Below are 14,390 nucleotides of genomic sequence, written 5' to 3' on the forward strand. Positions count from 1 at the left end.
TGAGAGCAGCCCTATAGAGAAGGACTTGGGGGTTCTTGTGGACGAAAAGCTTGACATGAGCCATCAGTGCATGCATGCTGGGGTTGTTCAGCCTGAAGAAGAGAAGGCTCCAGGGTGACCTCATTGCAGCCTTTCAGTACTTAAAGAGGGCTTATAGAAAAGGTGGAGAGCAACTTACACGGGCAGATAGTGATTGGACAAGGGGAAATTACTTTAAAAGAGGGCAGATTTAGTTTAGATGTTAGGAGGAAATTCTTTACTCAGAGAGTCGTGAGGCCCTGGCACAGGTTGCCCAGAGAAGCTGTGGATGCCCCATCCCTGGAGGTGTTCAGGGCCAGGCTGGATGGGGCCCTGGGCAACCTGGTCTGGTGGGAGGTGTCCCTGCCCACAGCCTGGGGTTGGAACTGGGTGGGCTTTAAGGGCCCTTCCAACCCAAGATATTCTGTAATTCTCTAATGCCTGTCTGGGCTGTCACTGTCAGGGGTCTGAGCTAGAGGGCACACAGTAAACATGACTTTGGGGAAAGTCACAAGTGGGAGACTCTGTTCCAAAGTCTTTCTTGCTGACTACAGGCTGCAGAATTTGAGTGATGCTTCATCCTTCTGGGACAAAAATTGTTACGGGAAAAAAATTGTATTACCTGTACCAAAGCAGCGTCTCACAGAGGATACTAAAGGCAAGTGTAAAACTGGTTTAACATATGATATGAGATAGTTAGCAAGAGAGAGTTTTGTGTGAGGCAAGGGCTGGGGAGCAGACACTGAAGGTGGAAGATGCTCCAGGCCGGGACTTGGTCTCTGACCCCAGACAGCGCTTGCCTTTGGGTGACTGCTCCGGCTTTATGGCTGCAGCTCCCCACTCTCACTTGCTCAGACTGTCGTCTGGTACTGTAAGCTGCTTTTTGGGAAAGAGAGGAAACAAATTCTTCAAATGAAAAAGAAAGCAGAAATGTCCTGCAGCTTCCAAACATTTGTGCTGTGCCGTATAGGAGGGTTAGTGCTGTCTGGGTGTATGCCACCAACTGGTGTTTTTACTTTGTTTTTACATTTGTTTTTCTGAGTGTGTGAGCAGGCTGTGACTCCTGGGAAGCAGTGCTGCTTTGTTGGCTTTGGGTTACAGCTTTGGGAGATACAGGCCTGTGTGAACAGCTGGAGTGCTGCTTGTTTTGGCTGTAGTTTGTTTTTAAGATGAGGTTATCCCAGGAGAGGCAAACACTGGTATGGGCGGAAGTTTCTTCAAAGAAAGACTGGCTCGTATGTGGTTGGAAATGTGAGTTGGTGTAGTCGTGTAACGTGTTTGTGTGTGAGGAGTCTACTCTGCTGTATCTCTGTTTGGGGAACCGTGTCTGCTATCAGCTGGAACACAAGCAGCATTTGTAACAGAAGAAGGTATGAAACTGCCTTAAACTGTGGTGGCTCTTAGCCCATGAACTTGGATATGAATTAAAAGCAAAAGTTGGAGTATTTTAGGATGGTCAGTCCTATGGTTTTACTAAGAATTTTAGGACTGCTGTAATAGAGACAACAAGGGGCTAAATTTTCGAAAAGTGCTCTCAACGCGTCCTCTCAGTTTCATTATTTAAAAACTTCTGTGTTTAAAAAGCTTCTTTAATGAGGGTCTCAAAATATTTGAAAAAAATTTCAAAGTAGCAAAATTCTCAGTTATGTTATCATCATTTTAGGCAACTCCAAATCTCAGGGGTATTATAGTCACTGCTCAGGTCTAGGTCCAACCACTGATTATCTGGATTCAGTAACTGCTGATCAATACAGCATGTGGCTCTTGTGCATTATTGTACTGAATAATAGCAGTTCATAATCTGTATAGCTCAGTTCTCTATTTTGTGGCTCTAAAAATTAATACAGCTTTCTGCTCGGCAAATGCTATCATCACCTTCTAGTTGTCAGAGTAGTTTATCTGCTACTAGAGTAGGATACGTGCAGAAATGTTATTAAAAATCTGGTATCTTCAAAGAGAACCAGAGAACAAATGTAATGACAGTCATAAGCATTTGATATTTTCAATACAGCCTTCACAAATAAGCTGCTCAAACACCATTTTGCTGCAAAACTGTAAACTGTTATGAAGTGCAAATGTTCCATCTCTAAGTAACGAAAAGGAAAAAAAGAGAAAAGAAGGTAATCAGATCCAGCAGCGCATGGTAGGTAAAACATTAAAAGGCTTAAACATCACCTGTATAATAAATCCTATTTATTAAAGTCTTTAGATAAGTAGCCTGGCCCAATGTGAGCTAACTGGGGTCTTAAAACACATCTGAAGTTGTTTTTTTTTCCTGTCTGTATGACATTTAATGAGAGTGCAGCTGCTTTTTATAAATATCTTTCAGAGGGCTATCAGTAAAGAGCCACAGTACTCTAATTTGTAGTTGCTGGGTCCCTAAACCCATCCATAACATCGTCTACTGCTGTCTGCCATGTGCCTTGCTTGCCTGCAGAGTCCCTTAGTCATTCGTGACCTCTTAGGGAGGGATCCCTTGCCTGCAGCAGGCTCCTTCCCTGGGAGCCCCGTTCTGTATAGGGTAGCAAAACTGCACCCATGGAAAATTGAGTCTGAATTTGTTCAGAGCCTCTTGGATCACAGCAGACCAGAGAAAACAAAAATCCCTGTCTGCAGAAAGCATGCAGCTGAGCAAATGGCGTTTATAGACTCTTGTAGCCTTTCTTCATGGTTTCAAGCTTGAAAAGAAGCGTACAACGTTATTTCAGTGTGAAGTAAGAGAGCCCATTTCCAATGTGGTCTGCATATCTGTTGGCTTCATATAAAATGCTAGGCGCAAGTCTGTAAGCCTAGTGGGAAGGGTTTACTACTGAAAGGTTGTAAAAATAAAAGGATTTGTAAAGATTCTGTCCTCTCATGTGAACTCACTGGCTTTGTGATTGATGTGCTTTACTTTCACGGCATGCTGTAGTGATTTGTAAACATTGGGATTGCTTATTGGACCAAGGCCATCAATTTTTGCCAGATGAAATGAGAACTGAACAGGATTTGGCCAGTCCTTCCGAAGAGGTGAAGGTGGTTCTCTGTGCAGTCCTGTTACCTAGCCGGGCAGAGGGCTGAAGTTGTAGGACTTGGTCCTGCCTCCCCCGAGAAGGGAGCAGCCAAAGGCCCTCTGCGAGGAGCTCTGCTAGCCCATTTCCCTCTCCCAGTTAATTATTGGGAGAAAGAGAAATGACAAGAGCTGCCTGATGTTTAACTGTAAACTAACCGGCTAGGAAGCCCGCCGTCAGTCTGTCCTGCTTTCTCCGTGTATTTTCTTGATTGCTTTATCTGGTGATGCTTAGTATTCTTCATTCCTCTGTCATCTGATCTGTTGGATGATACTAGCAGACATCAAAAGCAAGGATTTTCTCTCAGAAACCCTATCGAGGACAGCACTGGCTTGATGTGGCAGAAGCAATAAGCTCTGCATCTGCTGGCGCGCCATGAGAACTCTCTTATCAATTAGTCCGTCACTTGCAGCTTTGTGCCAGCTTCCCAGCCCTGCGGCATGTGCTGGTAATAGCAAAGTAACGATGGAGATAACTCTGCTTTCTGCACTGGTAAGGTTGTTTTGCTGTAACTTCCTCCCCCTCTGTATTTCTCTGCACCCGTTTTCTCATCACCTGTACAGCTCTTTGGACGAGGACCATCTTAGAATTGCACAGAGGGCAGTGGTCATATGCTAAGAGCTGGGTGAAAATCACTACAGTGGAGCTTAAGTGTTGACATGCCTGTGGCTTCTGGCCAATTAAGTAGCCCTGGTCCCTCCTTGTTTAGCACACCACCTGGTACAAACAGTCTTAATCCCCCACTTAACATGCAGCACAGGTGCAGGAGTTTTGCTGCCTGGGTCTTGGTTCTCTTTCTGTTGGAAATGGCCACATCCAAATACACAACACAGCTGCACCAGAGGCCAGGTAGGTGTCCCTCCGAGAGCTTCTGCCTGGAGGAAGGCAGGACAGGGGTGGGCTGCGTTGTGCCCGTGCGTGACGTGCTTGGAGAGGGTGGCAGGCTGCCAGCGTATCCCCGGCAGCGTTTTCCAGCCCCACTGTTGCAGGTCCAAAAGTCCTTCCCCAGGTGTTAGGGACTGGGGGTGAGGGAGACTGTCACCCTGCTCCTCCCTGCAAGCACCCCGCGTTGGAAGGGCTCGGGTGTTGGGTGGCTGCGTGGCAGGGAAGGGCAGCCATTAATCCCAGCTGTAACAATAGCATCCGTTTCTATTTTGAGAAAACAGAAGTATTGAAAATTGATTTTTTCAGCTTTTAGAAAGTTGGCCAGTTTTCTGACCTGTCCCTTGACAGTTACAACCTAGTAGCTGTTTTTTGTAGCCTTCTTAGAAGTAGCGTGGTCCTACCCTTGGTTTCACTCCCGGGCAGCTGAAAACCGTGACCGTCAGCGTTGCTGCATGTGAGAAAAGGATTTCTTCTTAACTGAAAACAAGGGGCTGGAGGCCTGGGACTACAAACTGGCCTACTTAGAGTGTGTACTGAGCTCCCTGAAAAACAGCGTTTTATAGAGTTGGTCAATAATAAAAAAAGCCCCAGCATAACACTATTAACTGCCGCTTGGAACTGAGCATTATGAGTTGCAGTCTAGACAAGCTCACAGACTTCCCCAGATCAATCCCATTCAATTCCATGCTGTTTTACAATGATTCTTGTAGTTCCCACAGATTTATGTGTTTAAATCCTTTTTCAAAACACATTAAAAGCTGAGCTCAGGCTGGGTGAAGGTAGACAGAGTTCCCACCGGAGTTTTTAGTAAGTACATTGCTTTGGCTTACAGGCCTGTCTGCAGGAAAGTGCTGTAAAGCGTTTAGCCTGATGCGTGTAGTAGTAAAAATGCCATGGACAGGGTTCTCACAATATAAGCATGCGTGTCTTGGGATGGTTATCCCCATCTTGTTCCAGGTAGAGAGCCAGGTAGGTCAGCATACTGCTTGTTTTCTTCTTTACACCGGCAAGCGCTGGCACAATGTGCTCTTCATGTAGGCTGGCAGGGGTCATCCCTGCTGTGTGGCAGGGAAGCTCAGGCTGCCTGCACACAGGTCGCTGTTTCATCCCCTGTACAGCTTTGTTTTAAGGACATTGATGCTGGCTAAACGTGTCCAGTGGAGTGCTGGATGTTACCGTGATGATCACCAGGATTTACACAATCCTTTCTGGAACACCTGCATTTAATGTCTTATATATAATACAATTCTAGTAGTGCGTCTTTGTCTCTTTTTTGTTTTATTTGCCTATTCTGTGCTGGTAACACTATTTGAGTTCTCAAAGCAACAGGGTGGCTGGTTCTCTGTATTAGAAAAGCAGGTATTTGAGGAAAAGCCCTTTGTTCACTGGCTGCCCTGTGCCCCTGGCAATTCAGCCCATACTCCTGGCCAGCCTCTGGCCAAAGTTAATCCAGCTCCTCCACTAGCTGCTGCAAACTTGCTGACTGGGGAGCTGAGGTGAGGGCAGTCCTCCCAGAGAGTGTTCCCTGGGGTTGCATCAGTGTCTTGTCTTGTCCCATCTGTACCAGCGCTGTCCTGTTGCATTGTGTGGATGTCTGCTACACTAATTACTGGAGACCAGAGCTCCTATAAAGGTCCTCATTTGCTTTGGGACTGGAAAATTGTCTCTCTGGGATACAGTGCAAAGCACTGCCTCAAAGGCAAGCATGTTATTTCAAGATGGAGAGGCTCAAAGCCCGCTGCGAACTCAGATGGCCACGTTCTGTTCATTGCTAAGGAAAGTAGGAGAGGGGAAGAGAGACTCTGGTTGGCAGCTTTGAACGTCTCAGCTTAAAGCTGAGGAGTCGTGCTAATGAAATGGGTGGCATCTGTTGGCGTGGAAAATAAGAATTTTATTTTTGAACTAGCATTCTTTGACTAACATAACATGTGCTTCCAAACCTTTTTTTCTGAATAGCCAAATAATGTGACATTTCCCAGGAAGAAGTGTGACTTTCTCAAAGTTTTCATGTTCTTCATATTTTCAGCCTATTTCCCCTTTCAGGCCTGTATTATTTGTCAGACTTGTCTCGAAGCCTTTCTCTGTCTCAGACTCTCTGTGTGCTAGTAGTACAGTTATTTAACAAGCATGGTATTTGTTTGTGTGCGAAGCTAGAATGCTTTCCTGGCATGGGAAAAAGCTCTGCCCCAAGGAGTTCAAAGACTAAGACAAGAAAGGCTGGACTATGAAAATAATAGACCATTAGTCGTTTTGGTATTACAGCCTGAGTCGGGTGACCAGATTATATTCTCCTGCAGCTGCAAACCCACTGCTTGACCTTGGACGGGTGATGCAGATCCAAATTGTCACAGATAGGCAGACAGCAGAGATGTGGGCATTATATAGCCCCACTCATCCCTATAAGAGGGCTCTGCTCCCACCTTCTTGGAGCACTTCAGAAATAAAAAGCTTTCATATGGCCAGACCTCCAGATACTGTAGCAACAAGGAACAGTTGAACTACATTAGCTGGTATCAGGGAAAGGGAATCTCCTATGCAAAGAACCATCATTTGTTGCAAGCTGGAATTACTTTTTAAAACACAAGAGAGGTGGTTATGCTGAGAGCTCCTTCACAAAGCAAATTGGCATGTATTGAACCTCTGCTGGCACAGCTGAACAGCTTCCTCAGCCCGACCTTTCTCTTCTGTGCTGACGGATTAGCCCTTGCAGTCAGTGCAGGGGTTTGGTACCACAATGGCAGGCCAGACAGAAAGAGGAGATTGCAAAAAAAGTGTCAGAGGTATGAAGCAGAGAAGTTCAGATAAGACATGAATATTTACAAGACATGCTAAGGAGGGAGACGAAAAGGTGACCAGTAACTTTAATGCACGAAGAAGCTTTGTGAGGTGTTCAAGTATGTAGTCCATGCTGTATATTCAGCAGAGGTAAAATCTTTTTCTGCAATCCTCTATCTTTCAATGATTGCCTCACTGAATTTGGGTGGGTGTAATGCTGTGTTCCCTGCCAGTCAGCCTGGAATTGGCCATCTATCCAGTCGAAAATGACCACCAAGCAACAGCATTGTCTTTCCAAACTAGGGGGACTGCCTGGGCTTTGAATTTGCATGGCAGGCAAGATGCCCATCTCCTAATCAGGCAGCCTCAGTTCAGAAGGAATAGGGTTAAAATGAAGGCCAAACATACGGGAGTGAATATGTGCCTTTCCTGTAATACAGTCTGTCCTGCAAATCTCTTGGGGTGAATGGTAGACAAAACTGGTAACATAATAGAGTAGTAAGGGACTACTTAGCCCAAGTAAAGTGGCAGAGCAAATAGGTCCAGGGCTAATGCTCTGCGTTTTGTATGTATACCAGGAATCATACCCTAAGGACTAGCAGGAATAGCATGTAGGAGATGTATCAGTATTACTGTGTTCCTTTGAGCATCCAAAGACTGACATACATTGACCACACAGCTGGGTAGGTGCTGGCCGCGGTGAGCAGGCTGGGGAGGGCTGTGGAAGTTGCCATTGACAATTGGTATTTACAGTGCACTGTTCCCTCTTGTCTTCTGTTCAACAACTCTGAGAATTAAATGGTTTTAAGCAATCGCCTGGTCTGTAACAATTGATTAAGCATTTATTAAAACATCTATTAAGCATGTGTTACCCCTTCCTAAACCATTTATTAAAGGACTGCTTGTGCACTGTGTGAGTGTGTTACTGTTGCTATCCATATACTCCAGCGGAGTTCTTTTGGGCGTAAAGAAGCACAGATGATAAAACATCTCATTATGTATTAGCCACATACATCTTGGTTGTTTCTTCCACAAGGAAGACAAGTAGCAGAACAGAGTGGTTCAAGGAAAATGTGCCTGCAGCAAGCTGTCTCAGAGAACATTTTCTGTGAAAGGGGCCTTCAGTTTCATTTTAGTGCAGCATGTGTATGTAGTGAATGAAATAAAACTTCGGGGAACGGTCCATTTTAAAGAGTTAAAAAGGACTAGAAGGTCAAACTAATCTTTAGGTGACGTATATTGGGTTTCTGCCGTATGTTATTTAATTAAATACAGTATTTTTGTAATGCCATTGTATCCTCTTTAACTACAATTTACTTGGTTATAGGAACCTTCGAAACATCTGCTGGCAAAATCTGATGAGAAGACAGTAGTGTGCTTGAAGCAGAAATTCTAAGAATGAAACTAGCCATTTCCAAGAGATGATAAGAAGATGCAGCTCTTCACAGGGAGGAACAAGTAGGTAATGGGCTGTTTGTGAGGGCTCATTGTTACTGCTTTAAGATACAGGTCCAATGCCAGCACTGCATAAGCCATGATCTCTGCAGCCTGATGAAAGCAGGGACCCCCTTCACACATCTTTAGCCTCTGGAAGTCCTCTGCTTCTGTTGGCACCAAAGAATGGGTCAGTTTGAAGTGCTTCTTTTTCTCAGAGTTTGGTTGTGACTAACAGCATAATATTAACTGATGTCTCCTGTAGAAGCTGTGATTTTTGTTGTGATGAGTATTTGCACATGGAAATGGCCAAAGTACCCCTCAACAGAAGGTTTTCTGCGCATCTGATGGCCAAAATGTGCTCCAGGGGCAGGAATACCCATTCATTCCTGGATGAGACCCTGGAGCCTACCCAGTATGCCTTCCCTTGGGGTCCTCTGGTGCTCCATTGCCTTTCCACTCTTTCTTCCCCTGGTGACTGCCTGCAGGAGGCTCTGACTCACTCCCTGTCTTTGCCCTTCTCCATGAGAAAACACACCTCCAGGAGTCACAGGGTTGATCCTTGGCTGCCGTGTAATGTTAGTGATTTCAGGGGGGCAGCTGTATACCACCATGGACCCTCCGTGTCTTGTTGCATGGGAGCACGGTCATACCAACTGGGCTGAGGTCTAAGTCACATTTTCCCTGTCGTACTTCCCCAGCTGCTGACGGGCTGCTGCAGAGGGAGCTAACCTAAGGAAACAAGGAGAAACGTGTTGCTTGCTCCCTCATAATTTTATCTTAACCCTTAACAGAGACTAGACTAAGTCCTGACATTCTGTGTGAAGTGATTGCTATAATGGGGAACATTCTCCTTAACCACCCAGAAGCTCTGTGTTGGTGTGAGCACTGTGACAATCCATTAAAGTTAAAAAACCAAACAAACAAAAAAGCTGCTAATGTGGGCACACTTGTGCAGTAGTGTTGTCTGGGCTTCGCGCAGCGTGGAACCACAGGTCAGCTTAGCTCTCCATGCCACACAGCCTGTGTGAGGGTGTGGTACGCCTGGCAAGGCGCAGGTGGAAAGCACCTTGTGGTTTGTCCATCCTGCATGGGCCGGGGCTGTCAGGAGCCATCCCTCTCTGCTGTTGGGCAAGAGGGGAATCTTTCTCTGTCATAATTAGATCCTCGTTAGCCCTTGGCACAGCAGAACTTGATGTGTTCTGTGTGGAAGCACGTGAATTTGCATGGGGGGTTGTTCTTGAACTTCACTTTGACTTTACACCTATCTTACTCTCTGAAAGTCTTCCACAAAGATACGGCAGAAATCTGGAAGATTCTGTTTTCGAGTAAATAGCAATATAAGGTGTTAGAGTGCTGAATGCACTCTGTGATGAGGCCAGCAGTGAATATTCGCAGGTTTCAGGTATTTCCATTTGAATCCTTATTCAGGTGGCTTTGAGGGAACCATCCATAATGTGCCTGAATTTCCAGTGCAGCCTAAATAAAAGAGAAAAAAAAGTTGGAAGCTGAAGTAATTAAAGTGATAGTTAAGCCCACACTGAAGGAAGTGTGGGGTGCAGAAAGTCATGTGCCTTTTTTATTTTTTCTGGATTTTTCCTTTTGTTGCTTTCTTTCAAGTGATTTCAAAGGCTTTTCAAAGGGAAGATAAGTGCTGTTCCTGAGTTACCCTCCAAGTTAGGGCAGTTGTGGGGGATTTGTTTCACCTGGAGTTCCTTGCCCAGCCTCCCAGGGCTCAGGCCCTCTGCCTCAAAACCTGCTGCCCACTGGGGTGTCCATCCATGACATGAATGCTGCTGTCTCTCTCTCCTGACTGTCAGGGTCAAAAGCAAAGACTGCAGATCTCTCTCTCTTCTGGCCATGCCTCTTTGAAAGGAAGCTGAAAACAAGTTTATTATTGCCTTTTATGTTTTCGAATCATAGATCCAACATCCTCCTCTGACCTCCTCCTTTTGCCTGCTGTGCAATAGGCTTTGCTAAGTAGTAGCTGGCACCCTTCAAAAAAATGCAAAACAATATTCCCCTTGGCTTCCTTGCTGGATCTGCCCACGTGGGTAGTGCTGGGGTTTAAGGCATGGCAGTCACAGGGGAGAGGAAAGAGACTGAAATGTTTCTTGGGCTTTAGGACTCATTGTGCTCTCCGGGAAGAAAAAAAAAAAAAAAAGCATCAGCAAAGCAGGAAGAACAGTTAATAGAATTTGTAGGGGAGGCTTACAGAGTACAAATTAGCCATTGCGCCAAATACCTCATTTGATTGTTTTGTCATGCACTAGTTTTCAGTATTGCTGTTGCTGGTACCAAGCAGGAAATAAATGAAAACAAAGATGCAAAAGGAACATTTGTGTATGAATTAATTCAGTTGTCTCCAAAGCTACGTCTGTTCTTATATTTCAAAAGCTGCAAAAAGTGCCTGGATTTTTCTTTTTCCCCCCCTACTTCTACAAGGTCATTCAGGCTTCCCACTTTCTTGTTTCCTACCCCATTTGTATGAGTGAGCAGCGTAGTGCTTGGTCAATACGTGGGAGTGCAGCTCTTACTGGAGACAACTCGAAAGAAGCTGGTATGATTTTTTTTCCCTGAAGCCAAACACTTTGCATTGAACTAACATCATTTTACCAGTTTTTGGTGCCAAAGAAGTGGAGAAGTAATTATGGGGAAAACCACAAAACCTTTTGCAGCCTCTCAAGTCATTGAGCTCAAAAAAGTATGAACTGAAATGAACAGAAGCTCATCATTTCTTTCTCAATGAAGTGTCAGTGCCTCCACACATTCCTGCAGGACCTGTGCACAGAGACTCGTGTAGGAAGGGCAGCCTGCAGTGGATGTTAACGTTAGGGTAGGGCTGGGGAGGTGACGGGCACCAAAGTGAGTGTGGGTGGTGTTTTTTTTTTTCTTTTTGCTTGGAGGAGGAGGAAGAGAGGCAGATAATCACCTCATTCCTGGTATTGTTAATGATAGTCTAGAGTCAAAGACATCAGTCCAGAAAAACAACCAAGCAGATAATAATAAATAGCTCATGTTGATGGTGGCAGGAGTATTTGTTTACTGTGAAGCTGAGCATGAGCTGTCTTGCTGGCTGTATTCAGGCTCACTTTAAAATGTAAAGCATGTGCAAGTAAAGTTTTACAGAGCTTCTGCTGAGGAAAGGTTGGGAGCTGAACCAGAAAGCTTACAAATTTGTCTTTTATTTATTTCTTGTATGTTTTTTAGGTAGTCATACATTACTTTGTGTCATAGCATAATAGAATTGATGTATTTTTATTTTCAGCTCTCTGCAGAGAGTTGGAATTTAGTGATGATTGAAATATTTAAGTAGTGGCTGCCAAAAATTGTTTTAAAGAGAATTATTTAAATAGAGTATTATTTCATTCCAGTAAAACATGCCAGTAATGGTCGTGTATATTTTGTAGAATGCACGTATAAATACAGAAGTGAAGGAGAAGCATGTTATTCTGAAACTCATAATCTTTGGATGTGTTTGTTTTGAGTCTGTATGGGAAAGAAAGGAAGTGTTGACATATCCAGATACTCTGCAGACCAGAAATCCTATCATCTAGCCAAGTCTACTGGTTAAAAGGAAAAGAACAGTGAAAGACAAAAAGTAGAAAGCAAACTTTACTGAGAAAAAAACAAAGTCTGAGGAAAGATGAGAGAGGGGTAACAGAGCTTTTTTGAAAATTAATATTCAGTGTTAGGCAAAACAGTCTGTGAAAGAACAGCGTGGTATTCCCATAAGGAATCAAGAGAAGTTCAGTTCCGCATATTGTACCTTTTCATGTCATAGTCAAAGCAGATATTTACCATATATATTTATTTTTTATTAATAAATGATGGCTGGATCCTGCCACTTCACTTGGAGCAGGTGAACAGTTTTACTGAAGTTGCTTCTCACTGACTGTAAGGTCTGTTTACATCAACCCGGGAGAGTGTAGCAGCCCTCAAAGTTACTCAGATCCACACAATATGGGTGAGGGAAGCAACTTCAGATTGAGTTTAAGCCAGATGTTCTCTACTTCAGCCTGGCAGAGTGTAAAATAGCATTAAGGGCAGGAATTCAGTGCCCAGGATGGGTGTTTGTGGATCCGCACGTCTCAAGGTCTCTCACTCTCAAAATGCCCCCAGGAGAGGCTGCTGTCAGCCTTCACACAGCGCAGTGTCGGAAGAGCAGAGCCCGTTTCAGCAAGTCATCCTTTCCGGTTCAGGTCACTAGTGGGACTCACAGAAGTACATGTTAAAAGAAACATTACTGATCTGTCTAATTCCAGACTTCCAAGTGAAAGTTGAGGTCAGTTATGAATTAGCCTGGTTGCTTGTGTCCAGTTGTCTTCGTCCAAGAGAAACAAATGGCTCTCAGCACCAGGGGCTTTCTTTCTGCTCAGTGAGAGACTCCTGTCTGTGTTAGAAGTACAGATGCAGTGCAGGGTCTTAATTTGAGTCTGTTCTGCCCCTCTGGAGGAATGCCCACAGGTAGTTTTCCTAGCAGAGGGTTCAAAGGCCATGTACGTGCATATGAATACACTTGGGTCAAACCTAATACTCAGGTCGTTGCTCCGCTGATGCATAGTCACACCCTGGTGATAACGGCACTGTTTATTAAGGCACCGTGTAAATGCTCAGAGCAGGTATTGCTGGAGGAGAGGGCAGAGGCACTGCAGGGTGATGTTGGTCGGGATGGTGTGTAGTGATCCAGGGTGACAGCTCCTGCCTAGAAATCACAGCGATACGTGCTTCTGCTGCCTCGGAATACGCAAGTTTGAACTGTGTTATTAGAGGAAGGGGTGGATACCCTTCTCTCGGTAGTATCGACAGTGCTGATTACTCTGAATGCAGGTTAAATAGACGAGTACTCCCTCCCCATTCAGAGCCCTGTTCCTTGCTTTTCTTTCTTTGTGCCCATTTCTCTCTCTCCGCCTCCTGACTGAGGCTGGTGTTAGAGAAGCGCTTTGATTGAGCAGCCATGCAGTTTGTGAAGAACAGTGGGGTTTCTGCAACATCTTTCTTCTTGGAACATTACAAATTAATCACCACAAGATTCAATGATTTCAGCTGAACTTCACATCTTTGGACTTAATGGATAGCAAATAATGGTCAAAACAGGAATAAAAAGATTAGTTTGACTCTCACTGAAGTTTCTCCTACATTCCTTCACCTAGAATTTAATCAGGGACCTGACTGAAAACTCAGTGAGCTGACATGAAACACTGACTTCACTTGAGTTGTCCTCAAGACCTGGCAGTATTACGCCCTTGGAAATAAAATTTGAAGCCTGAGTTTGAGGACAAACAGGAGGAGCACTGTAGAAATTGGAGAGGTAGGCCACTTACTGTCTGTGCCATTATTACTTGTTATGAGAATGTTTATGGTTTCCCCTCATTCCTGTAGTCTTAGTTAACTCACCCACCCTTTCTTCTGTATGTTATTACCTTCTCCTGCCCCCAGATTTAATTTTTTTTTTCAGTTGTTCTTTTGGTCTGAAGGTAGAGTTGATAGTCAGACATCGTTCATCCAGGGAAGAGACAGACATTGAAGGCTACAGAGAGCTCCAAGCATCTGTCTCTCTGCAGAAGTACAGACACACTGTACCTCTATGTTGTGTGGCTCGGAGATCTCAAAAACCATGTTTCCATTCTTTACAGCCCCTCTTTTTTCCATGCCTTTCTCTTGCCCTTCACTGTCACTGGTGCCTCCTGCCTGCTCCTGGGAGTGCACAGGGAAATGCTGTGGGCTCAGTCTTGGAGGTGGCTGCTGCCAGGCAGCTGAGTGGGGTCTGTGGGGTGATGGAGCACCCTGGGAAAACTTCTGTGGTTCATGCTTACTCAGGGAGGGATGAGGTGCTTGTTTCTCCTGGGGCAGGCCCCATACCCCCATCCTTTCCTCTGCAGGCCCAAAGTGAGCGTAGCTGCAACAAATGTGAGTGAGTTTTATCAGCTGCAGCCAGCTGGAAGCCTGGCCTTGTACCAGATAACCACGGTATAACTCAGACTGCTTTCCATTCTCCCCTGCCTCTCCCTCCGTGAATTAGTAGCCGTAAAGCACAGCTATGGGCAGCAGCAAATCTTTCCATAATTTCTGCCTTCCAAAGCCAGGTAACGGTCCAGGTTTCTCATCCCCTTTCTCTCCCCCTCTTTCTTGCTCTCTTTTAGGGACAGGTAACAATAATACTACACATTACGTGTCCTCCTTACAGCTAAATAACTAGTGATTGCCATTATATCTCTGTCAGAACTA

General features: G+C 44.9%; 1 protein-coding gene across 20 annotated transcripts in view; it reads left to right on the forward strand.

Annotated features, from left to right (window-relative positions):
• Positions 1–14,390, forward strand: part of LOC308198326 (uncharacterized protein) — a 78,601-nt gene that overhangs the window by 16,615 nt on the left and 47,596 nt on the right. For 17 of the 20 annotated variants that reach the window (XR_013953830.1, XR_013953831.1, XR_013953832.1 and 14 more), the window contains 2 exons: positions 573–676; positions 8,056–8,186. The gene's annotated coding sequence lies outside the window, so the exon portion shown is untranslated. Of the gene's footprint in view, positions 1–572; positions 677–8,055; positions 8,191–11,650; positions 13,292–14,390 lie in introns of those variants that run through there. The other 3 variants (XR_013953848.1, XR_013953836.1, XR_013953839.1) reach the window with 3 other exon arrangements.

The sequence above is a fragment of the Anser brachyrhynchus genome, assembly GCF_964034855.1.
Source record: "Anser brachyrhynchus genome assembly, chromosome: 7".
NCBI lineage: Eukaryota > Metazoa > Chordata > Aves > Anseriformes > Anatidae > Anser > Anser brachyrhynchus.